The sequence below is a fragment of the Equus przewalskii genome, chromosome 16 (genome assembly GCF_037783145.1).
Source record: "Equus przewalskii isolate Varuska chromosome 16, EquPr2, whole genome shotgun sequence".
NCBI lineage: Eukaryota > Metazoa > Chordata > Mammalia > Perissodactyla > Equidae > Equus > Equus przewalskii.
Window position 1 is genome coordinate 23,119,607 of NC_091846.1, and position 26,354 is coordinate 23,145,960.

At 40.8% G+C, this 26,354-nt stretch overlaps 1 long non-coding RNA gene across 1 annotated transcript in view; it reads left to right on the top strand.

Moving 5' to 3' along the window:
* The first annotated feature begins 550 nt into the window (after window positions 1–550).
* Window positions 551–26,354, top strand: part of LOC139076447 (uncharacterized) — a 39,705-nt gene continuing 13,901 nt past the window's right edge. The window contains exon 1 of the long non-coding RNA XR_011528072.1: window positions 551–856. This is a non-coding gene — a long non-coding RNA (uncharacterized lncRNA). The remainder of the gene's footprint in view (window positions 857–26,354) is intronic.

The following is a 26,354-nucleotide window of genomic DNA, read 5'->3' on the forward strand; positions in this document are numbered from 1 at the left end:
GGCATGTTTATGGAGCTATTTTTTGAAAAAGAGACTTTTTTCTCCTCTCTTTCCTCTTCCTCATTCACTACTTTTTTTCCCCAATAGAAAACTATTTCAGTCAATTTGACATATTTCATTTTACTTATAACATAGGCTCATCTTTGTTTTTTCTGGGATTTTCTGTGCTTGGATTAATTTGGATGGTTATGATGCATCTAGCAGAAGTGAATCCAGGTCAGGCAACCTTCAGTAAAGGGGCTGCTTGTCTGATGTCTGCTTTGGACACCAGAATTGTGACTGAATTTGTCACAAGAGACCATCCAATCCAGAAAATCTATATTAATCTGCTCCTGAAGTGGTTCTGTGATTTGGAATTTCAAAAACACAGTATTTGACTCACACCATGGACAGAGCACCATACACATTTTGGTATACAGCTCCCATGGCGAAAGTATATATGCAGTAGGCGATTTCATCAGAGGTTAGAACATGTGCTTGGCTTCTCCCCAGCAGGGAGTGTCAGGGAGCACCTCAGTGCCTCGGAGGATGAGTCATCATTGAGGTCCTTGAGAACAGAATGAGCTCATCTCCCAACAGAGGCAGAGTGGGAGCTTGCGCTCATCCCTTTCATTTTCAAGGGCTGCAGGACCCTGTGTGGGTGGAGGAACAGGAAAGGCAAGCTTGTGGTGGGCTCCCAAGCTGCCTCCATACACTTGTCTTTGCTGATCCTCCCTTTCCTGAGCCAGGAGGGAACTGCTATGACTGGCACCTTTCCTTCCAGATTTGGAGCCGTGGTAGGAACTGAGGACGTGGCCCTGCAGCTCAGATCTGGGAGGCACATGCCTGGGACAGGGGCTTGTGATTACCCAAGCAGGTAGATGCCCCCTGAGGGAGACCGTTCCCCTGTGGATGCTCTGATGCCTTGGCTAAGGGACTTGGGGATGGGGCTTGGGTTTCCTACTCTGGAAAGGACCTGGGCTGGGGAGTGCTGAGGGGTGGAAAGGTCAAGAGTGCTTCTGAGAGAGTAGATACTGATATAAATGTCCTGGTCTTTCCCTCTAAGCAACCAATGGAAGCCTACTCTGGGATGTGTGGGCAGGGAGTTGTTTCTATCTGGGCTAAATTCTCCTGAGATGTCTGAGTCCCTTGAGGTCTCTTTTGCATGCCATACACTTCTTTTCCCAACCCATCTATGTAGGATGTGATTTTCCAGAGTTGGGCCCATAAACCTTCTACCTCTGCAGTGGCATTTGCTTTGGCTTTTCCTTAAGTATCTTATTTATTATACACATTGCTGCAGAGGCTTTTTGCTTGTTTATTTGTTGTGTCATTTTTTCCTCTGAAGCACACTAAAAAGAATGCAGGCTACTGGCTTTACTTATTGTCTATTTTCCTGGAACAGTCTCTTGCTTGATGTTGCAGCTTTGCTTTCTAAACCTGGATATTCTGTGCTCTGGGGCTCTGTTGTCTGATGAGGTGCAAAGGGAATGGGTCTTAGACCTCTCTGGGCATGAAGAGTCCCTTCTGATTGGTGTTGAAGCTGAAAACAGAGTCCCCCATTGGGAACAACTATGGAAGCCACTTTGTCTGTGTCGCCCATTAAGTGGTTGGTGGGCATTAAGCTGCTGTGTTTATCTGCGTGTTCTCATTGGTGTGCAGGAGAAACACCTTGAAGAGAAGCAGTTCTGAGCTCGTAGGAGACAGTATCATTGCGTTTGGTCTCATGGGAGTGGGCCTGTCTTCATTTTCTGATGTCTTCAAATGTTGATCTAAGTGAAACTGAGTGAAAGTGTGGCTTAGAAGCAAGAGCTTATTTAGTTTTTGTATAATTTATAAGGGCTCAGGCACATGCCCACCTTTCCAGCTTTTCCCTTTGCCATGTCATTGCCCCCAACCCAGTCGCTTATTCCAGCCATCCTGAACTCACTCCTTCCAGCTCCCTGTCTTGTGCTTTTGCTCACAAGCTTCCTTCTCTCTGGAACTCACACCTCCAACCAGCCTGATGAATCCCTGTTCATCTGGCAAGACCTTGCTCAAGGCTTAAAAGTCTTCTCTGACCTTTCTCCCCTGTAAGCTGGCCCCTGTGGAAGCATGTCCTCACTTCTAACACCTAATGCCAGAAATGCTCCATTTCCGTTATTTATAGTTTATTTCTATAGAAGATAGAATAGTATAATCGTTAAGAGCACAACTCCTGAAGCCAGAATGCCCAACTCTGCTGCTTACTCTGTGTGTAGCCTTGGACAAGTAACTGAATCTCTTAGTGCTTCAGTTTTCTCATCTTTAAAATGAGGATGGTAGTACTAGCACTCTTACCTCCCAGGGCTGTGGTGAGGATTAAATGAGTTAGTATAAGTAAAGCACCTAGGACAGTGTCTGGCAAGGAGTAAGTACTAAGTTATTTGTGGTTATCTGAAAGTCCTTTGTGGGCAGTGTCTCATTTGGTTTGGGCCCACAATGGATGGCCCGTGGTAGGAGTTGAAAAATATTAGCGGAATAAATGAACGGCTACAACATCTTCCTTCTGTCTCTGAGTTCAGTGTCATTTCAATTGCACACATATTCCTTGAGTCTGGAAACAGAATGGCAGGAATGAGTCTGATAAATAGAAATATGATAAGATAGATGAGATGAGAAATATTCAAATTCACCACCTGTAAGCCAAACTGATCATCAGAACTTAGTGACTGTCTCCAGAGGAAATCCCCAGGTAGGACCTCTGGTCTAGAGAACAACCTTATCATTTTCTTCTCCCATTTCCCATCTCTTTACTAAGCAGGACTTTTTCATATCTACTGAATTGTGCCCTCAGTTTAACTTGTCAGCACTGGTTAGTTCACTTACTCCTCTGAAAGTGTCGTGCCCATTGGATTGGCCAAACACCTGCACAGGTGTGGGCTGGCTCACACGAACTTGTCCTTATTTCACAGTGTTGCCCTGGTAAGTTCAGAACATTTTCCTGTACAGTCAGGTTTTTAGTATCTCCATTCAGCAGGAGGAAGGCAGCAATATAGGTGATTGGGTCCTGATTGTTCTGGAATAACACTTCATTATTATCATTATTATTATTTTTTTTTTGCCTTCTTTTCCCTATGAGCTAGAAACATGGTTACTGGTTTCTCGAGAAAAAGGAATCTAAGATCATAAGAGTTCATTAATTGTCCCTTCCATCTGTTAGCTCTCATTCTATATTTCCCATTGTATTCCATGATGTCATTTATCCAAGTTCATTTTTTATTTCACCGTTATCCTTTGGGCCTTATAACCTCAGACTTTCAAAAATCTGGCACTTCTCTGTCTCCGCAATTGCTGTCTTACTTAAGGCCTTTATTATTTCTCGACTAGACTGCCCTCTAGGCCTCTAACCAGTTTTGCTGTCCATTCACACTGCTACCAGAATAATATTTCTATAAATCAAACCTTGGATTATATTACATGGTAAGATGCTCTTAAAAATGTGTGCTTTCTGAACTATGCCTCACCATTTAAAAAATAATTATTGTGTCCTATATTATATCTTTGATTATTTGAAGTAATTAAAATGTCCTTAATACATACTGGGCATGTAGGTGAAATGTTGACAAACCAAGGTATTGATGAGGATCCCAAAGTGGGACAGCTTGAGAAAAGTCCCGGGGTCTTGTAATGCATGAAAATGTAACATAACATGGGGATATGTTAGACAAAGTTGAAGAGGAAAAAAAGATATTCAAAAAGTAGTAAATCAGTTTACAAATGGATCTGTTTAGGACTATTGCCAGTGTTCATACTTGACCTGAAGGAGGAACTGACCCATTGGAAATGTTTTGTTTCTCTGACAAAAGGAAGCAGGGCATAGAGAGAACAACAGAGGGGGTTTTGATTATTCTCAGGGGAGAAGTCCGTACTGGAGAGCTAAATGTGAGAGTTGACAGCTTATAGATGGTATTTAAGGCTGTGGATGAGTTCACTAAAGGAGTGGGACAGATGTAGGAGAGGAGAAGGCCACGACTGAGCCCCAAGCACTCAATGTCACAAGGCTGGGAGCAACTGGAACTGAGAAGAAGGGGCTGATGAAGGAGGACCAGAGGGTGCTGAGTTCGGGCGTGAAGGGAATACAGGGCCGCAAGGAGAAGAGGGACTGCCACTGGCCAACACCGCTGAAGAGCAAAGTAAGACGGCAACTGAGAAGGGAACATTGGGTTTGGCAACATGGAGGTCAATTTGACCAGAGCCACTGGGGGCAGCCTGATTGCATGCATTCAAGAGAGGATGGGAGAAGAGGATTAGAGGCAGTGATCTGAAAGACCGTTGCAAGGAATTTTGCTTAAAGAGTGGAGAATTTTGGAAGTAGCTGGGAGAAGTAGGGTCAAGAGAGTTTTCTTTGGGGGGCGGGGCAGTGGTCGCGATGCTTAGGAACGTAGACTGGGAACAATGCATTCAGCATGAAGGCTTTTGTTTGATTTTGAGAGACTGAGAAAGTGTCTGAAAATGCGAAGCCTGGAGATATTTCTGTGCACTGATGGAAGATTTAAACTGTCTGCAAATGATGAAAAGCAGCAGCTACTCTGGTCTTCCTGGGTGGGGCTGAGCCAGGCCTCTGTGAGGGTGCTGTGTGGGGAACTGCAGAGAATGGGATGGGCTGTGCTTGTTCTGGTGGCCCTGCTCCACCTCGGTCCATCCACCCCTGGGTCCTGTTCTTCACAGTGAGACTAAGGACTCATTGGTGGTGGATTTAATTGTTTTCCCTGAAACTGGTCACAGCAGATTATGGAAACATAGTAATCAAGACATACTAGAGGCTTTAGCAAATTATTATGGACTATAGTAATAGTTACTACTCCTTGAGTATTACTTTAACATACATTAGTTTTATTCCTTACCACAACTCTGCAAGACAGGGACTTTTATCTTCATGCTATAGATGAGGAGCCTGATGTGCAGAGCGATGTAGTGATGGCCCTGGTCACTCAGCAGGGCTGCTGTTGAAACCCGATCTGTTTACACTTGCAAGGTTTACACTATGCAAGGCTGCTTCTCTATCGATTCCGGTGACCAGCAGTTTGCTTAACGTTTTTTAGATTCTATTTATACATTCAGCTTGTAACTCTTGAGGTAGGAAGTGGAGGAAGATTCCATAATTGTATAATCTGCTGACCGCATTTAGTAGTAAATTACTCTATTTTATCTTCAACTTAATTCTCTCAGACATTAAGAGCTACCCTTTAAGCCTAATATTCTGAAATGTGAAGAGGAAAGACATTTCTCCCATGTATGCTGTTTATTATTTGTATATTCCTAGCCTATTACTTCTCTGTCTTTTCCCCTCCTTACTGCAAGGTCTATACTTCTAAATCTACCCCCGCTCCCTCTGTCCTCTTGTTTGACCTTCTCTGGACTCCCCTCAGCACCATCACGTCATTCTTAAGCAGGACTTCACAGAGAGTTCCAAAGGTGAATGCATTATGGCTTTGAATAAGGCAGGCAGAAGGTTCTACTTTGTTTCCATTCTGATTTCAGAGAACTTCTACTATAAAGATAAGGCCAAAGGCCTCAGCATCCCATTGGACTGATGTCTTTAAGCTCTAGTTTATAGAAAGTCTCAGATTCCTTTTGAGGGCTATGAGCTTGGAGCCCATTCTCTGTGATTCAAACCAGCATTTCCCTAGCTGGGATTTATGGAACATTGTTAGAGTCAAGCGCCCTAAGAAGGTGGACTTAATGGCAACAAGTTTGGGAACTGCTGTGTATGCTCTTCCTCTCTAGAAAATCCATAATGCATATTAAAAGCTAAGAAGTCACATAGAAATGTCACAGTTTGGGTTTTCCTAGAAGCACGTCCTGCAATAAGGATTTAAGGGCACATAATTTACTTGGGAGGTCTAGGAAATAACAGAAACAAAGTGAGGAATGGATACAAGGATGGAAGGGAAGCCAATAACGTGTGCATTATCAAGCCAGCCATTACTGTGGGTGACTAGAGCTTATACCAAAGGGGAAACTCTGGGATACAGAGTAAAGTGCACACCTCCAAATTATGCCATCCAAGGGATGAAGGAGCTGAGGTATGTACACCAACTTCTGTCAGTCATCACTGAGGGCCGTATAAGAAGAGACAGGAGCGAGCTTGCTTCATCTCTCTGCTTTCTGGCACATGAAGATGCAATAAGAACACAGCAGTCCACAAACCAGGAAGTGGGTTCTCACCAGACACCAAATTGGCTGGCATCTTGATCTTGGACATCCCAGCCTGCAGAACTGGGAGAAATAAGTGTTTGTCATTTAAGCCACCCAGTCTATGGTAATTTGTTGTAGCCCAAGCAAAGTGAGACATCAGCCAATCTCCTATTATACCAATCACCTGTTCTGATAATGATTCTTTATAGTCAACTTGACCTGATGAAATTATCATACAGTTGCTGTCTCCTGGTTGGATTCAGGCTGACATATGGTAACAATCTGATCATTCGGGAAAGGAAAACATTGGTAAAACTGTCACTAAAAGAGCATGGTACCCCAAGGGATAATTTATACAAATTACATACTTAAAGAAATAGAATGAAAACATAAGCCACATTTCAAAAATCTCTGTATCTGTCATATCTTGTGGCAAAAATTTTTGCCTACTAGCAATTCTCTCATATTCCTATTGGAGAACAGAGGAAGTCCACCACTCATTGGTCCAAATGAGAAGTGAAAAGATGTCATTGGATTATATAACTGTCAATTCTTCTGGCATGAAAGAGGGAGGAAGTTACCTTATCATCAGAAAGAGAGAGTCAGGGATGGTCCATGGAGGTTGACAGTAAAAGAGACTCTTTTTGCTCGACTCACCAAAGACAGGGGAGTCCTCACTAAGAGAACTTTTGAAAACTTTTCAAGAAAAGAAAACTCACCAGCCAAGGGCTGAGAAGAAAATGAAAGGGCATTGTGTAAAAATCCCTCTGGTTGATGTCCATTTCCTGGGGTTCTAAATCTTTTCTTCACAGGCTTATAAAAATAATTTGCTTTCTAAGTTAGGACTTGAAAAGAGAATACCCCTCATCCTTTTGTGAGAACTCCCCTAAAATAGAATCTTCCTATCTACTTCCTCCTGCTGGTGCTATCACCATTGTAATTTCAAGCTGTCATTTGTTGGGCCAGGTCCGAAGCTCAGCACTTTCCATTTATGTCATATTTAGCCCTATTAAGGCTAAAGGATGAGTAAATTGAAGTGCAGAGAGGATTGGTGATTTCCCCAAGGCCACATAGCTATGGCAGAGCTGAGTGTTGAGCCCAGATCTGACTGACTCCAAAAATCCCAAATTCTTTCCATCCTGCCACCGGTGCCACTGCTCATTTGGAAAGCATTTTCAGTTTTGTGTTTCTCTTGGAAAACACCAGGATTGATTGATGTGAAAAAATAGAAAGGATCTCAGGAACTGATGCTAAAGATAGATGGGGGCACTGGAGGTGCAGGAGGTGTGGTAAGGAAGGGTCTTTGGAGAATAAGAAGGGTGAGGAGGACTGAGGAGTAGCGATTAACACATCAGAGCCTCCCAAGGTCTGAAGGTCTACACAAGCTAACGAGACCCATGGAACTCCTAGGAGTGAGCTGATGACATGACCTGGAAAGACGGTCTCAGAATGGCGGAAAGAATGGTACAAGAGAGTTGGGAGGGGAGAGAAATTTGGTTGGTCTCCTTGGGAATCCTAGTAGCTGACGGTAACTCATGGAAATGGGAAAGGGCGCTATTTTTGAATCTATAACCAATCTGTACACCATCAGAATTGTATACCAGGAATGGCAGATGGTTTACTTCCAAAATATAGCATCAGAGCAAGTATCTTTTGGACTCACTGGCTCATATTTTCCATGTGTGAGACAGGAGTGTAATAAAAGATAAAGGGGAACAGAAAGCATCTCAATCAACAGATGATACTTCCCAGGGAGCCTCTTGTGACACTGAACACCCAGAGCTGGGAAAGGGGGCAGACGAGTCTTCTCAGGGATCATGCCCAGGACTGGACCTGCAACTCTCCAGAGGACTGGATGTTCCTGGTCTGCAGGGACCCTAATGAATGCTTGTCTCTGTGGGCAGAATCAGCTGGAGAATTCCTGAAAGATGGAAGGACTGCTGAGGTCTGTGCTATGGCTTCCCTGAGACGGGAGAGCAGCAACTTTTATCTACAATACTTACAGAAATCCTGTCAAGCTGGGAGTGGGAGGAGAAAGTACTTGTTTGGTTTATAAACCCTGGTTCCTTAACTGCCAAGAACACCCTTCCCCCTTTATGTTCAACCACCAACCTACTAATTACCCCAAGAATTCGAGCTGCTAAGGAGGCCTGTAATAATGAATAATGATGGTGATGATAAGAATAACAGTACACCAGTGACGTTAGTAACAGTAGTGTTATGAACGTTCACAACTACCAGAGTATATTGAGTACTTACTAATTCCCATACACTGTGCCCACTTCTTTATATATAGTCTCATTTAATCTTCACAAAACACATGTGAGGTGTTTTACAGTTATAACAATTGAGGCATAAAGAGGTTGAGTAATTAAGGTTAAGTTCTGAAGCTAGAATTTGAATGCTGGTCTGTTGGATACCAAAACCCACACTTGTAATCATGATGCTATTGCAGTGGATGCTGTTGGTTGCCTACTCTTTCCTTCTTCCTTACCTAATGGGACAGAGACCTGATTTAGTTCAGGTATCAGCCTTCCTCCAATTAGTCTTGTGATTTGGGGGAATCAACTCCATTCTCAGCTCCTGGGTGGATCCTAATTAGTCTAAGCCAATAAGTGTATGGCATTTCCTCAGTCATTATTATTGGTTGAGGTGGGGGCATGAGATCTAACTAGGCCCAAGCATGGCCTTACATGCCATAGTTGGGAGAGAGATTGTCTCTCCAACAGGAAAGAAACAAGGTCACCAGTGTGGCCAGTGTCCCAGTTGCTGCTGGCAGCCATCTTGTAACCATGAGGAAAGCTAACCTGGAGACATAGAAGACATCAGAATTGAACAAATGAATGAACTCTAGGCAGATAGGATGAGAACCCTGATTGTTTCATGCCTGTAGCCCCATGGACATCCTCTTATGTAATCTAATAAACTTCCTTGTTTATTTAAGCAGTTGAATTAGGATTTCTTTTACTTGCCGTTATCATGTCCTAACTGATAGAGCTAAGCCCTCACTCCGTAACTTGCAAAATGAAGCGCCCCCTATCTTTAAGGGGCATTTGCTATCTTAATAATACAAAACACTTTCTTATTTTCTTTAACCTTTAAACATTTCTTAGCATCTTAAAATGTTTTATACATATATCTAAGTCCTCCAAGGATCCTTAGAGCTGTGCTCTTGTTTTCCTCTTTTCACAAATATTCACTAATTTCTCTCATGCCCACACGGTAAGGGAACTAATGCTTTCCTAGCATGCTTTTTGTCTCCCTCTGATTTTATCAATATCCTAATATGAAAGATTACAAAAAGTCATCTTTTCAAAGAAAGTAATAATATGCATGGCAGGGAGCAAAACACACCCCAATAGGAAAGCCTCTTTCTTACAAAGCTTGTGGCATGTTTCTGGACACCACAGAGAGCTGACAGGAGGGAAGTCAATGGGGATCAATAATATTCAGTAAGGCGAGGTGGTGGGAGGGGAGGCGGGACCCCGAAAGGTCAGCAGCCAGGCCCAATTATTCCATTGCTTCAAGAATAGAAGGCTGCGTAGAGATCATTAGCACTCTAATGTCATGTTATGAAGCCCTGCCGAGACTGGAGCGTGAGCCACCGAGAAGCAAACTAGAAACAACTGCAATCTGTGTATGCAACAAAGTAGTGCTGTGTGCCGTGGAAACCTGAGGGTTAGGAACGTGGCCCGGAGGAGGACTGGGCCAGCTTTTTAGGGAAGATGTCAAGTACCTAAGAAATGAGCTTGGCCTGAGTTATTAGGGACGATAGGTTGCCACCGGATTCCATATGACCTTCTCAGTCTGAGCAAATTAACAGTGGAGGCAGAATTATTTTCCTTGGCCTCAAGCAGAGAGAAAGGGAGCAAGGAACAGTTCTCAAGATGCCTGATAATGCTCAGCTCTTGGATCTGTGCTGTGACTTTTCAGTACTGTTGGCTTTGTACATGGTCACATCACCACTGCTTTGGAGTTTAATTTTAGAGCATCTAATTTCTTATCAATATAAGCAGGAGAGGCTTGACTGGGCATGACTGTGCTAATTATGTTTCTTCCCCAGAGTGCAGGCAGCACCACCAGTTCTTTTCTTTTATCTCTGCATTAGCCTTTTAATATTCTTTTTTATAGAAAACCAGAACTTCACTGCTCCCTGTTTATTTTGTCAGAAATGACAGTGGAGGCTGGCCAAACACTATTGGAAGGTCATTGCTTTAAGGAAGGTTACAATAAAAAGTAAGAAGAGGTGGAAATAGGAGAAGGAACTTGGCTCTTATGCCTCAAACTTGCTACCTAATTTCTTCCTGTATGATGGTTGCATTAATCCTTATTTCCTCTAAAAGCAATATTATAAATTAGAACTCTATGCCCGGAAGCCCAGTTAATGATATAAAAATACCCAAAATATTGATTACAAAAATAAAGGAAAAATGTGCAACAGGGATAATACTTTCCAAACAATAATTGGAAGCCTGTAAATGTTTCTTTTAAACAAAGTCCCCCCTGTAGCCTTCCATCTCTCCAGTACAACCAAAAGGTTTGGAAAATAGGTTTGGACAAGAGAGAATTTCCTAGATGCATCTATCAGCTCAAGAACCAAGCCTAGAAGATACAGGTCCAGGGTCTCTCTTCTGCCTCTGAAGGCTAAGGGCTCTGCTTCCCGATGGTAGAGGCAGGGTATGAAGCAGAAAAATTAAAAGACAATCCCTCCTTGTTGACTGCAGAGAGCAACAAAGAAGACATGCGGAAGGACCCGCTGTTCTCTGCAATCTGTGTGAACAGAGAACAGACCTAGGGTATTTCTGTTGCTCTCAAATGTTAGTGTAGATGCTTTTGAATAAATATTGAGTGAAAGCAATGAGATCTGAATGTCTGATGAGTAGGGAAGGTTAGTAAAAGCTATAGTGTTCTCAAGTTATCATGGAAAGAATTAAGATTATTATTTCCACATTTCACTTTTAATATTTTTTTTTTCTGATTATAAGTAACACATACTTGTGGTAAAAAGAAAGAACCATCATCTCATCATCCAGAGCCCTCACTATGCTTTAGAGTGTTTCCTCCTGCAATTTCTTTAAAGGAAATCCCAAGAAGGCTCAGGAGTTTCTGGGAATTTCTACGAATTTAAGAAGACATAGAAGATAAGAGAGTAACTAATGCATGAAATAGAGCTCAATCACAGAATCTCAGAAACACCGTTTGGAATAAATCTGAAGGAGTGGGTTGGTATATTTTGTCATCTTAATTTATATTATAATGAGAAGTGGAGTGCAAATGACTTCAGAGTTCTCATCTTCTCCTGCTGTTCTAAGACTGTGGTAAGAAATGACCTATTCTACAGAGAATTAATGAGTGAGAACTAATGCACTGGAGCCAGGGACAAGTAAATATGATTGGAAACAAACGAATACTTTTTGGACAGGACTGTAGTGTGAATCATATCAAAGAAGCACTCAGTAGATTACTTTTTACTTAAGGTGTCTAATGGTCCTTGTTTAAAACAACATTAATTATTACTGTTTCAATACATTTGTCTGTATTTTAGGAACCTGGAAATTCCTTAGAGAGTTCCAGGTTTGGAGAAATTAAATTGCTGCTTAATAAGCATTGTCTTCAACAAGCTTTTGAGTTTTGTTTTGCATGAAATTGTTCGTAATAGAATAGAGAAATATGGCAGAGACCAGTGGTTCCCAACCTTTTCCAAGGAAAGGGCCCCTTTATGATATAAAACGATGTGACAGATCCCTCATATATAATAATGTTTTTATTTACCTAGTCTATAGTAAGTACGCGTATGGGTTAGTGTATTCATGAAATAATTACTTGACCCCAGTCCATAGGTTGGGTTTCAGCCACTCAATTACTAAAGAGGAGCAAGCAACTTGCAAAGCATGGCTCTTAATGTGGGCTCTTAGTGTGGGCAATGGAAGCGGATCCAGGGGTCCTCCAACTCAGGAGTCCTCCTGAGTAGAAACTCCTGGAAACTTCTTTGAGTCTGGCTATTTCAGGAATCTTTCCAGCCTTCTAGTTTTGTGAGTTCATCTTACTTTGGTCACTCACCTCAGGCCTGAGCAGGAAATCATGCCCCTGTTGTATGGTTCTGTGACTCCTTCCTTGGCTCTATAGTAAACGTCCACTGTGTCCCCATAGAATTAAGCCAAATGGGTGTCATGGAAAAGAACCCCTTAGATGGCTATCTGTTGGCCCTGTTTTCGTTGTTGCATGTGGTCCAGGTGCCTCAGAAATGTCTTCATAATCTGGTTAGTGACTCACCTGGGTTGGCATTGAGAGTAATAATTCAGCTTCAATGGGATCCTGCAGATTTTCCTCCAAAGCTGAGAGAAGAAATAAAATCATGTTTTGAGTAGATATTACATTGTGGACACTGTTTTTGATTTCTTTCAGGGTGCAAATACTGCAGCATTCTGCCCTGTTTTAGCTGGGATGTCACTGTTGCCAGTTATTATCAGTTCAGGAGAGAGAGAGATGTTCTGTCAATTCAGTCCATTCAGTGCTGGCTGTGGAACATTCACAGCACAGTGGGGAAAATAGCCTGTTGTTTTTATTGAAAGGATGATCTTTCCTTTGGTAGGAACAAAATCTGTATTCTATCTAGCAGAGAAACACTTATGTAGTCAGAAAAACAGTCACTTTTAGCTTTAAAAAATATACCAGTGGAAAACTGGTTTTATGACGCAAATGTAATGTCAATGACTCAGCTACTTGGCAGCGCAGAAGTTGCAGAGTAGTTTGGCAGAGGTCTGGAGGCCTCCAGGATATTCTGAACAGGTGCTGAAATTCTTATCTTACACAGTTTTGGAGGTTGCTTTTCTCACATTGAACACAATCTCTTTGTTAAGAGAGTTTAGAAATATAGTACTTTAAAATTTAACAAATCCTCTGAAAATAAACCACCAGGAGAGAAGTCAGTATAATGCTTCTGACTCCGGGTTTGAATGCTGATTCTATTGTTTATTGGCTGGCTGAACTTGAGCAAGTTACTTAATTAAGCCTCCGTTTCCCCACCTGTGAAGTGGAGAAGATAATGGAATATACGCATGGAGGTGTTATGGGAATTAAACAAGATATAGCACAGTACCTGGCGTGGCTTAGTGGCTCAAGTAATAATAGCTATTATTAATAAAATATCTAACAGTAGCTGGTATTTCATACCACGCTATGTTCTAACTTCTTAGTTTTGTCTCATGCTTTTTTGTGCTGTATCTTGCTAATGCCCTTCAGCCAAAGACAACCAGGAACACACCTGTAGTGGAACAAGTGGGTTTGTTACTCGTTGCAGGGTGGGAGAACACACCCCGTGGGAAACCCTGCACGTCTCAGTAGGGGGGTGTTAGAAGGAAACTTGGAGGGTTTGGACTTTGGTTGGGTGACTCAGGGGAGGTCTGAGGAAGCAGGGATTCACTCCACAATGGGTGTTGTTAGAAAGTGGGGCAATTCTATAATTGGACATCTCAATGGATCTTGTCTACAGGGAGGGGAAGCTGGAATGAGGATGAAGCTGGAATTGGTAAAGAAGTAGCAGTCACTCATTTTGGCCAAGAGGGGGAGTGTTTGGTATTTTGTGGCTGGCACAGTGACCTGTTTTTGTCTGTGCATCACCAAAATCCGGAAGTGGCCTTGCTTGGTCTCATTTTATCGTGGTCTCAGGGCAGTCTTGTCTGAGGGTGGTATTCTGGGAGATTGTGTATGTCTATCTGGAGAGTCACTTGGTCTAGCTGTGAGCACCAGGCCAGCTTCTGAATGTCGGCGGCTGCTCTTCTTTCGTTCTCAACCATTGTAACTAGAATTCTATGCAAATATTCTAGTGATTTAAATGAACATCACCTCCTTCTCCTGTGAGGAGTTGAAAGGGACCCTAGCCAAGTTTCCAGGAAAACGTCATCATTCATTTATTCATTCAACAAAGATTTTTTTGGAATCTCCTACTAGGCATTGTTCTTTGTGCTGGGGCTCTGACCAGGAACAAAGGAGGACAACATGTGGGCAGTAGAGGACTTTACCTTCTAATCAGGGGAGACAGACAAACAAGGAAACAAATATTTTTAGCTCCTGATAAGTGCTCTGAAGAAAGCAAACAGGGTGCTATGATAGAAAATAATCAAGGAGCGTCTGCTATTCAAAATGAGGACAAGTATTATAGAGCTGGGGCTTTTATGAACTGGTTGAGTCTAGAATTCTGATTTCAATTTCTTTAAAGCACATCATTTCCTTGAATTATGCAAGTTTGGGTCTCTTAAGGTACACACGTGCACACATACATTTTTGTGCAGGTAATGCCAGTCTTACCGAGGGATATGAAAGACAAATTTTGTTCTCTTGTAAGAATACTTAGAATACTCAAGAGTCTCCAATCTGGTAGAGAAAAGTGTAGGGTGATGATGAGTCTTCTGAAAATTTGCATTTGCAGATAGTGGGGTTTGTAACATACCGATTTATCTCAGAATGGTGGCAGGAGAAATTAGTCAATTCTGCAAGATAATTTGAAGAAGAAATACACTTTTTCAGTTACTTTAATTATTTCCATAGCAATACATTTGCAAATCAACTGTTTTCCTGCCTTCTTGCAAATTAAACAACTTGGACCTAATTTTTCAATTTCTACTTCTTTTTTTCTTTGAGGATTAATCAAATAAAAAGAAACAGAATACCTTTCTTTTTTTTTTCAGAAACACATAACTTGCTATTTAAAATCTCCCTAACTCTCTTTTCCTTGTCCTTTTTTTTTTTTTTGAGGAAGATTAGCCCTGAGCTAACTGCTGCCAACCCTCCTCTTTTTGCTGAGGAAGACTGGCCCTGAGGTAACATCCATGCCAATCTTCCTCTACTGTATATGTGGGACACATACCACAGCATGGCTTGCCGAGTAGTGCCATGTCCCTACCTGGATCCGAACCTGTGAACCCCAGGCCACCGAAGCGGAATGTTCGCACTTAATCGCTGTGCCATTGGGCTGGCCCTTCTTTCCATTGTCTTTAGTCTCATTTTATATCAAGTGGCCTCTCAAGAAGCCCAGGATCAAGCACCAATAAGCTAAGTATTTCTGAAACTGATTAATCTTCTGTTACGTGGACAAAAATTCTTATTTACATCACTTAACATAATTGATGCACTCAAGTTTGTAAAGAGAATTATGTTACACAAACTATTTTTTTCCATAGGTGACCAATATCAAAGCAGAGATTCATTGTATTAGAAGAAATTGTGTCTTCTGATTGTGGCAACAACAAGAAAACAATAATAAAGATCACTCTTAAAACCATACTAATACTTTTAAAATTATAGATTCAAATTAAAAATTAACAATAATTCTTAAACTTTTAATTGCAGCAATTCTGCATTCTACTTAAAGTAAACTTCAAAATAAAATCATTAGAAATTGAGATGGTATGAAAACTTCAGTAATGTGGTCATCTCCTTCCTATTTGTCTCCAGCATGGCAAATCCTTGCTTTTTAGCAAGTCTTCATTTTTCTTACCACTTAAACATTTATCTAATTATTGAAATTTTCTATTGTATATTTCTTGGTATTGATAACTTGCTGACCCTTCTTTTCTAATAATTTTAGCTGGTAACACTGAAAAGGATTGGTTTAGTACCTTTGGGCAAGAGCAAGACAAAGATAAAGGATGAAAGTTCAATCTTTCCTTAGCAGTGAGGGTTTGCTCTAAAAGCTACTGGGATATTTGGTTATTTATCTGGGGGTAGATATCTCATTAGCATATTTAGAGGTTACTTTTTACCTTTCTATCCCTAACTTTAAGGGACGACTTACGTACTTTTGTAAGGTACTTATTAAGCAAAGCATGCTCTGGCCTTTGATAGCCATATAAAGCAGTTCAGAGTGCAGACTGTGACTCATATAGAAGGGAGAGTCAGAGATTTCAGCAGTCGGTAGCGGCAGGGACAAGACGGCACCATGCGAGCAGCTCATTTTGCAAGTTGGAAAGATAGTGTGTTTGAAACTTAACCATTCCTCTTGGCCAAATCTGCCTAAGAAGGAATATCTGCATTGTTTTTTGTTTCTCTTTTTCTCTAACACAGTGTTATATTTTTGGTTCATGAACAAAAACTGAGTTCTTCTTCAGTCATTTCTGTACCTTGTATTGACTTAATATTTTTGTTTTCATACGGATGTTGTTGTTTGCGGGTCTTTTGTTCTTGCTTTAGGTGTTACCTGACGAATCTAGGAAGAAGTAAATTTCAGTGCACATTACAGGGTCATTCTTGCAGATTACCAGTTTTTACAGTAAAATAACTAGACTATCAATTTATTAAGAGAAGGGACCATAAGTTTTCTGAATCTTTCACAACTTCTAGCTCAAAACTGACTATATGGGAGCCTCTCAGTACTGTGAGTCTTTATTTTGAGATATGGCTCTCTTCTATTCCTGGACTTGATGCCCCTTGAACGGAAACCTGCGATGTTATGAGCCATAAACACCCATACCATAGACGACTCCTTTTTTTCTGGTATTCTGGGACAGAAATATGAAGTGAGAAAAGCTGAGAGAGGTGAGAACAGGGGATAGAAAAGATTGTCAGACATAAAACATACTAGGTGAGTGAAAAAATGGTGAGGCTTTTGCATTTTGATATATTTGTAGGAAAAATTCAGTGACAAAATCCCTCGATTCCTGTGCTATTCCAGTGAATAGACTGTTCCTTGAGCTAAGCGTATTTGGAAAGGTCAGCTTTCATTCTGTGGTTTTGTTATCCCTAACAAACAGTGCTTTGTGAGTGGGTTTTTTCGTTTGCTCAAGAGTTTTTCCCACCCTGCCATGTCTTATCTTTCCTTGTTTCCCCACATTGATTGGCAAGATCCCTGCTAAGCAAGGATCAGATGTTGAGCAAAGACCTATTGATTGGTTCTTGGGTTACCCACCATTTTGTGACCAAGACATCAGCTGTGCTCTCATCCTCCGGCTCCTGACGGCCTTCTCTGTGTTCACACTGTGATGACCCAAATGTAGACCCAATGCCTCTTTGTCATCTCCTAAAGAATCTGCTTACACAGAAACCTGGTAGACCAAGGAGATTTCTCCGAGGATTTTATAGTGGACGCAGAGGAAGAGATTTACCTCAAACATTCACATCACACAAATTTAACATCTTCACTAGACGAGTCTGTTTTATGCTCAACTCAGTGGCAATTCAAGTTTTGTGCCTCCTTTTCCCCAAATAAGGCTCTTCTTTTTATTTCCTGGATTTTCTTTGGGGCACATAAAAATGTTCACCCCCCCTATCCTGGAGAGCAATTGGAAATGATAATTATGAAGAATTCTTTTATCAGCTATTGCCAACATAATAGCTATCAGCTTCACTCTAAAGCCGCCTTCTTAGTGGAGCGCACCCTTTCCGTCGCTAGCTGTTCGTCTCCCTTATCTGAGAATAAATGTAGGAAGCAAAGTGGGGAAACTGTATAAGTTAATACGGTTTATGTTTCCACAAGTGATGACTTCAGCTCTAGGCCATCGAAATGTTTTAGTACTTTTTAAATATTAATTTTAGAAAAGAGAACAAAAAGATGGTCACAAAACAAATTTCCTCTTATCTCTTAGAGTCAGATCTTCTCTCCTACTGCGTCTTTGGGCTTACTTATTTGTTGGCTGCCTTTGCTATTTTTACAGATCTTGTCAATATACTAACTGTTTGAATATCCTTGACTGAAGTTAAGAGTTGCTTGGAAAAAGTGAAATTTACACTCCCTAAACTTTTTTTTGATATTTATTTCAGCTTCTTTGAGCAGAGTTGCAAAATAAACTTATTTGAATTTTACGTTCCTTGCGTTCTCAGCCTATCTTGGCTGTAGAAGCATGTTTCAATGATCAGTATAGATGTTCGAAGTAAGTAATAAGTGCTGGTATTGATGGTTTACTGTATGTTTCAGGATGGAGACCTGTTCAAAAAAAATCCGCATTGAAACTTTCAAGAGAAACAACTCAGAACCTACACTCTCTCCCACAGGTAGTCTTTCTTATCTTAATTTCTAATTATTTTCTGTGTCTTTGGTAGCAATTAGTGATCAGGATGTAGCGGCTAGTTTTCCTTTAGACATCTCTTTTTGTCAGAAATGATTTATAGTAGGTGGTTGCATCTTGAATTTACACATTTATCTCTTCTTTTCTTAGAATTTATCTTCAGGGATTAGAATTTGAGCTAGAATTTATCTTCAAGAGACTCCACTAGGGGGATGTTAATGGTGATAATAACTATTTTTGATTATTACTTGTTATTTTCTGTATTTAGGAAAAAATCCCTAACTCTTGGGGTGATATGCAGTGCCTTGTGTAGTTATGGAATGAAGGCCTTTTAAAGTTCCCCAATCCAAATTCTGATACCATTCTTACTAGGTTTGGTCAGTCTCCTTCCATACTCTCCATGTTTCCAGCTGGTCCTGTGATGAAAGGAGAGATCAGCGTAATAATTACATTTGCTTGCATTCACTTTATGCCTGTTTTGTTGAGATATTGCATGAGGGGCTTTATGAACATTTTCTTTAACACTCACAACAATCATAAAAAAATCATGGGTATGAATATCTTTCATTAGAGAAGAGAAACAGCTTCAAGAGGAGACACAGTTACACCGTCAAGAAACAGCAAAGCAGGATTCCAAACTAGGTTTCTCTGGCTCCACAGCAAAGCTCTCCATTATGCTGTGTTGTTTCTCTATTCTTCTCTGGGGCAGCAAGGCAGTTGTCTGATTCTGTGTTGTCCTGTAACCCCTGGGCTCACCCAGTGATTTGACTTGGCCACCAGAAGAGAGTCCCAGCGCCATTTCTGAGCTGGCCACATTCTTTGGACACTTTGGACCATCCATCTGAGCTCTCTCAGGCCAGCCTCTGCCCCCAGGCCTGTGGTCCTAGCTCTGCCCAGTCTTGCCTTACATCTCCAGTGTGCTGCCCCCTGAGCTGCCCTCCCAACCCAGCATGTCTTGCTTTTGAGTTCATTCCCATTAGGACAGAGCTAAGAGCTGAGCCATCTTGAGAGTTGAACCTTGGAAAGGAATCTGAAATTCACTATTTGGAAAACTTACTATTTTTGAATTAAATATTTTAAAGTCAAAGTCAATTAAATATTTTAAAGTCAAAGAGCATAATCCTAATTTCCCATCCACTTGAGTTATTGGAATATTTTTAAAACTTTTAAGTAAAAAAAAAATGTAGCTCAGATCACAGCTTTGCTTGAGTTGCTCTGAGTGAAATGACTCAGCTGCCTCTGCTTTTGTCTAGAGCCATCTGGTGTTGACCCACCTAGCCTGGAAATTAGTTCTCTGCTCCATGTTGAGAAGGAGAGAGAGTTTGTAAGAGTTGGGGAAAATAGGGTCAGCAGCTATTCCTTTTGTTACCCCTATTGTTGCAGTCCCAGAATCTTAGGTTTCTTGGTCAGTTGCAGCATCATTAGAACCTGGTGAAGCAGAACCTGCCACCAACCCAACAACCCAAAGGATTTACCCTGGGTCCCCCGACATGTGCATTCTCCAAGAGTAAGAAAGGAATCAGAGGTCGAGTAAACTGGCCAGGTTGGAATCCTGATCCCCAAATACCTAAAAAATCTCCCCTCTCTTCAGTGTATCAAGGTGTGAGCCTTTGAAAAATTTCCCCCAAAAGCTTAAGAAATCATCTCACTCGCTGGATTTGAATTCCTTGAAATGACTAATATGCACCCTCAGCAGCTCCAGCAACAGATGCCAAGATGATAGATGAGAACTAGCAAAATGCTAATCACACATTTGCCTGGAAGTATAAAATGATAGAACCAAAATCTCTCTGTGGGACACCCCAGCTAGCGTGGCAGAGAGAAATGAACTTGGGATTTGAAGCCAGAGGACCTTGGCAAATTCCAGGGGACCCTATTTCTAAGTGTGAGTGATTTTTTAGGCCGGTTATATAATCTCTCTCTAAGACAGAGATAATAAAAATACTCATTTCATAAGGTTGCTATTTTATTAATTGGGGGTTATAAGTATCAAAACACTTCATAAAAATGTAAAGTACTCCACAGATGTTTGTTGTTTGTGTTGTTTTTATTGCTATTATTATTATTGTTGCCTTGTTAAAGAGAAGAGAACTTTTTATTTGAAAGGTGATATTTCCAAAATTGAGAGAGGGTAATTTCGTTGAGCCTTGTGATCCCAAGATGTTACAAATGAGTGATTCTGGATCAGAGTCAGGGTGTCAAGGAGCCTAAAGACCTTTGGAATTTCACCCTTGGCTTCTTGCATGGGCATTTAAAGGGAAACTACAGGTCTCAGTTCAGTTAGGATCAGCAAACCATCACTGAAATCCTTGTTCCAAGTACGGTGCTGGGGAGTCTGACATTAATGAGACATCATTCCTACCCTTGGAAGCTATAAGCCAAGGAGAAACCAACAGAACCAGGCTATTTTGATACATTATGGTAGTGTTAGAATGGAGGTACATTCCTAGTGGTCACCAGCAGTCTCTAGATCTCCAAATCCAATGGGGATTTTTCAATCCTTACAGGAATGTTTGCTGATTTCCCAAACTTGATACTCCTTCCTTCTTAAAAGCTGATGACCTCTGCCCATTTTTCACTTCCTTCATTACTTCCTCTTACTCTATTCTACTCTTACACATTGATGATTCCAAAGGCTTCATCTTGGACCTTTGCTCTTCTCACTGCACATTTTCTCCCTGGTCTTTCTCATCCAGCTCTCTTGGTTTTACCTATCACTTTGTGGTACAATTCCTTATCTGTGGATTTCCACATTTGACCTCTCCAGTGAGCTATAAACTCCCACATTTAACTCTCTATTGGGCCCTTTGGGATCTTCTTCAGGCTCAACCTGTCCTAATACTAAGTCTCATTGCTATAAGATGACACCTAAGTTACTTTCTAGATTTCTAGGCATTTTGATAGTTTCCCACATTGGTAGTCCCACCATCTCATGACAGAATTAAAACTTTTTTGCAGATCTTTTGCAGGTAGGCTGAAAGAATCTGACTTATGTACTGCCAGTCAGATACATCTTCACAGGACTTAGATAGGGAAAGAAGCAACATAAGGTGGCAGCTGTGGGAAGACTGATCTTCTGGAAAGTGGTGGTGGAGGCATCTTGTTCTTGGGGTTTTTGAGGCAGAGTTTCTGGCATCCAGTCCCTTGTGTGTTCAGGGCCAAGTGGCTGGTGGCAGTGGTGGCATCTCTCCTGTGACTGAGCATTCCTCTTGAGTGATTTCAAGGTGTGTACTATTCATACTAAGTTATCTGGTTTCTCTACAAATTCTGCAAGCTAACAAATATCCTTTAATAAATTATTTTCTGTTTAAAATAGCTAGAGCATTGTTTGCAACTGCCTACTGACTGTTATGGGCCTCAAATTAAGAGTTTTGATGTTATCTACTAATGAAGTTGTGTATATGTTACAAGCATTAGTTTTTAAAAAGTAGACTCTATTTTCAGAGCAGTTTTATGTTCACAGCAAAATTGTGCTGAAAGCACAGAGTTCTCATATACCCATTCCCCCCATACATGCATAGCCACCCCTACTATCAATATCCTGAACCAGAGTGAACCATTTGTTATAACAGATGAACCTACATTGACCTGTCATTATCACCCCATAATTTACATTAGGGTTCACTCTTGGTGTTGTGCATTATTTGGGTTTTGCTGATGGGTAATGAAATGTATCCATCATCATGGTGTCATACGGAATGGTTTCACTGCCCTAAAAATCATCTGTGCTCTGCCTAGTTGTCCCTCTCTCTGCACTAACCTTTGCAACTGCTGATCTTTTTGCTGTCTCCAAAGTTTTGCCTTTTCCATAATGTCATATAGATGGAATCATACAGCATGTGCCTTTTCAGATTGACGTCTTTCATTTAGTAATATGCATTTAAGTCTCTTCCATGTCTTTTCATGGCTTGATAGCTCATTTCTTTTTAGCACTGAGTAATATTCCACTGTCTGGATGTACCACAGTTTATTTATCCATTCATCTGCAGAGACATTTTGGTTGCTTCCAAGTTTTGGCAATTATGAATGAAGCTGCTATAAACATCTGTGTGCAGATTCTAGTGTGCAAGTAAGTTTTCAACTCATTTGAGTAAACACCAAGGAATATGATTGCTGGATCGTATGTAAGAGTGTGTTTAGTTTTCAAGGAAACTGCCAACCTGCCTGCCAAAGTGGCTGCACCATGTTGGATTCTGACTAGCAGTGTATGAGAGATCCTGTCGCTCCACATCCTCACCAGTATTTGGCGTTGTCAGTGTTTGAATTTTGGCTGTTCTAACAGGTGTATAGTGGTATCTCATTATTTTGATTTGCAATTTCCTAGTGGTGTACGATGTTGAGCATCTTTTCATATGCTTATTTGCCTCAAAGAATTAATTTTTAATTCACAAATTTGCTATCCTGTTTTGGCTTTTCTTTATATTTCTTTATGCTAGAACTCTAAAAATATAGAAATGGCCCAGGGCTCTCTTGAGCTCTGAGAGACTCTACCTTAAGTTGAAGAAAGACGCGTAAGTGGTGAGGGACAGAGGAATGGGAAATGTATGTGAAGATGTAAGTTGTGAGATGAAGAGGATAGTAAAGTTAAAGAGTAATGTTCCTGAAAGTGAAATGTTAGCTAACAGGTAATATTCTTTCACTTCATGAAGTTAGATATTTACTTCTAGTTAAGGAGTGAACCAGAGTCTTCTGAATGTCTCCTCCCTGGCTGTATGGTAAGCAGGAGAAAAGCTGTAAAATAGGATTTTTGTCTACTAGTTCCCCTCAGGCCCTAGGAAGAGTTGTTTTAAAGTGGCTTTTTCAAACACATCATACTCATTATATAGGAAACGCCTCTGCGTGCTTTCACCTTGACCAACTCTACAAGAGAGAGTTTGCAAAGTGTGTTGGCCTAACTATTAGCAAAACTCACTTATACTTTTTTTTTTCCGAACAATCAGCATCTACCCATCATAGGGATGTTATTAAGATACAATGTGATAATGGCATGAAGCTGCTCTGAAAAATAAAGTGTTTTACAAATGAAAAATCTTACAGGATTGATTTTCCACTTTGGCTTCTCATTGAGTCATATTCACCTAATTTATCAGACCTCTAGGCTGCAATATTCATCTAAGTTCAATGGGAAGATTTATTTTGTTTCCCTAACTAATCTTGTCTACACACACTTCACCACTGTCTTCTGTGGTAAAATGTGCCTTGTGGCAACTCAATAATATTTTTAATAGTGAAGAAGTGAAAGGATTATTTAGTCACAATTAATTACTCTCTCTGAGCTTTCAGTTAGTAATCTCTCTTTTGGGAATATCTTGTCAGATTAAAGATCTTCCTTGTTATTCACCTCTAAAACTTGAAGTTGGAGTTTGGATGTTTCTATTTTCATGAGTAGAGAGAAACAATGGCAGCAGTAATTTTCTTACCTTCAAAAGCCTTCAAGGGCTATCTTAAATATCTTTTGTTATCTACACATTAATGTTTTTTAATTTTAGAAAGATTTCTTCTTTTTAACTTTTTCTGGAGTAGGTCTTAAAAATGGTTATATTTTAGGATAAAATGCCTTAAAAATTGACTAGAATAAGGAATAGTGTGTTATATCTTTTTTTTTAAAGTAAACATTTATTATGGCTAATGTTTATGAGAAGAGACAATGTTTAATGTTGCTTTCATTGAATCATGAAAGTCCAGTAATTGAAATTTGTAGTCTAAATTTTCATGTGCAAATTCATTAATTCTTCCAAGGCTTAATACTAGTCAGACTTCCGATTCATGTTTGGATAGGCAAATGAATGTTGACATTGGCCAGTTGGATAATGAACCAGTGTAAAACACAGCACAAATTCTAGCTTCTCTAAATTTTGGAAATATCCATTCATCAACATTTGAATATTACCAAGATTACAGTAGTCTAAAATGTCTCTAGATTTCCTACTTTGGAAAAACCTTGTGCCTTCTCTAGCTGTGCTTTCAGTCTCAGGGTGAAACTTTTCCATCCTGTAGATAAATAGTTCTGAGTTGGTTGTTGACTTAACACTGGTGGCTGTTTCTGAGGGCTGCAGAGAGCTCTCTTCAGGCTTCCTCCATTCCAGCGGGAGGCTACTTGGCTTTAGAATGTGGCACCAAGAAACTCAAGTTGAACACATTAAAAAGCCTTTTTCAAAAAGGATTTAATTTTTATGGTTCTCAAAAGCTTAACACCTTAATAATCGCTAAATCAACACATATTAAAATTTCAATACTTAGCATTGCAAAGTAATCACTTGACATTTAATGATGGGAAGGGTCATCCAAGGGGTTGTGTGACTAGCAAAATAATAAATGACCTTGCAGGGGAGGAAATTAGAGGTTAAATGTGCAATTTACATGGCCTTGTGCTGGGCAGCTGAGTCCTGTGGGAAATAGAAGAAAACAGAAGAATAAATTGATTGGAAAAAGGCCCAATCTATATTAAACGGATTCATGAAGCCAGTGGAACATGAGTGCAAATTAAATTAAAACACCTTTAAAAATGTGTACAACCTGATGTATTTAGAACTGAGCTCAACATCTGCTCCATCTTCCCCATCCTTCAACCAGTTTCTCCTCTTGATTCTCTGTCTCAGTTAGTGGCTTTTATGCTCTCCCAGGTGTCTAAACCGGAGATCTGGAAGTCATCTGAGATCCCTCCTTCCTTGCTAACCTCACATTTGACTCAAAATCTTAGTATTACCTCCTAAATTCGTTACCTTCTCTGAATCCACCAGCTTCATTAAATTGCTACAAATGTTCATCCTTTATCTCTTGACACTCCTTTGTCTCTCCTAGAAAACATCTGCTTGTTTTTCAAAACTTGCCCCAAGGATTGCGTTTTTTCCATTAAGATTGACTCTGACTCCCGACTGTTCCGGTACAACAGTGGTTCTCAGCTTTGGCTGCAGTTTGGAATCACCTGCGGGGTTTCAAAGGACCAATCCTCTTCCAGATATTCTGATCCAACTGGTCGGGGTGCAACCTACAATGAGATTTTCAAAAACTCTTCCGTGATTCTCAGGTGCAGTCAAGGTTGAAAACTACCACAATAAAATCATCTCTCTCTTGTTTCTTCTTCTCTATTGCATCTTATAACAATAGTTCTGAAGCCTGATTAAATATCAGCATCACTGAGGTGCTTTAAAAAGTACAGATTCTTGGGGTTGTGGTAGACAGACTCTAAGATAACCCCCAAATCATCCCCACTTCTGGTGTAAACCCCCCTCTCCTGGAGTGTGGGTGGGGCCTGTGACCAGTTTCTAACCAATAGAAAATGGCAAAGGTGGCGGGATGTCACTTGGGTGATAATGTTAGGTTACATAAGACTCCTGGCCAGCAGACTTGCTCTTTTCCCCTTGCTGGCTTTGAAGAAGTAATCAGCCATGTTGGGAGAAGGCTATGGAGAGGGCCATGTGGCAAAGAACTGTGAGCGGGTTTTAGGGGCTGAGAGTAGCCTCTAGCCAACGGTCACCAAGAAGCCAAGGACCTCTGTGTTGCAGCTGCAGAGAAATGAATTCTGGCAACAACTTGAATAAGTTTGGAAGCAGATTTGTTACTAGTCTTGGCTCCAGAAGAGAACTGAGCCCTGGCTGCCACTTTGCTAGCAGCCTTGCAGAAGATCCAGCAGAGCCGGGCCCAGACTCCTGACCTGCAAAAATAGAGAGACAATATTTATGTGCTGTTTTAAGCTGCTAAATTTGTGTGAGTGGAATATGCCTTTGCTGAGTGCAATGACCAAACTCTTGGTATTTTCAGGGATATCTGATCTTACTGGTGATGGTTGGAGGTTACCTCATGTGGTAGGAAATGCTAAGGCGTACTGTTGGAGAGGTGGTTCTGAGGACTTAGGGGGCTACTACAAAGAGAGGACTAATCTGATTAGTGAAATCCGTTCTGGTAAAGAATCATCACTCATCTTTTTTCTGACGTGAATTCTTCCTACTGAAGCTTAAAGTCAAGAACAAGGAGATAGAGTTGAGGGGCCTCTCTTTAGGCATTCTCCTTTGGAATGCACCAGTTGAAACAGATCCTAGGGGCTAACACGGACTTTACCTGTTTTCCTAATCCAGCAGTGGAATAGATGCCCTTCAAAGTAGAGTTTCCTGTTGTCAGCTGTATTCAGGCAAAGGTTTGATGGCAAATCAGGAGGGAGTGGGGGAGATTGCATATTGGGTAACAGATTGGATGATATTGACTTTCAAGGTCCTTTTT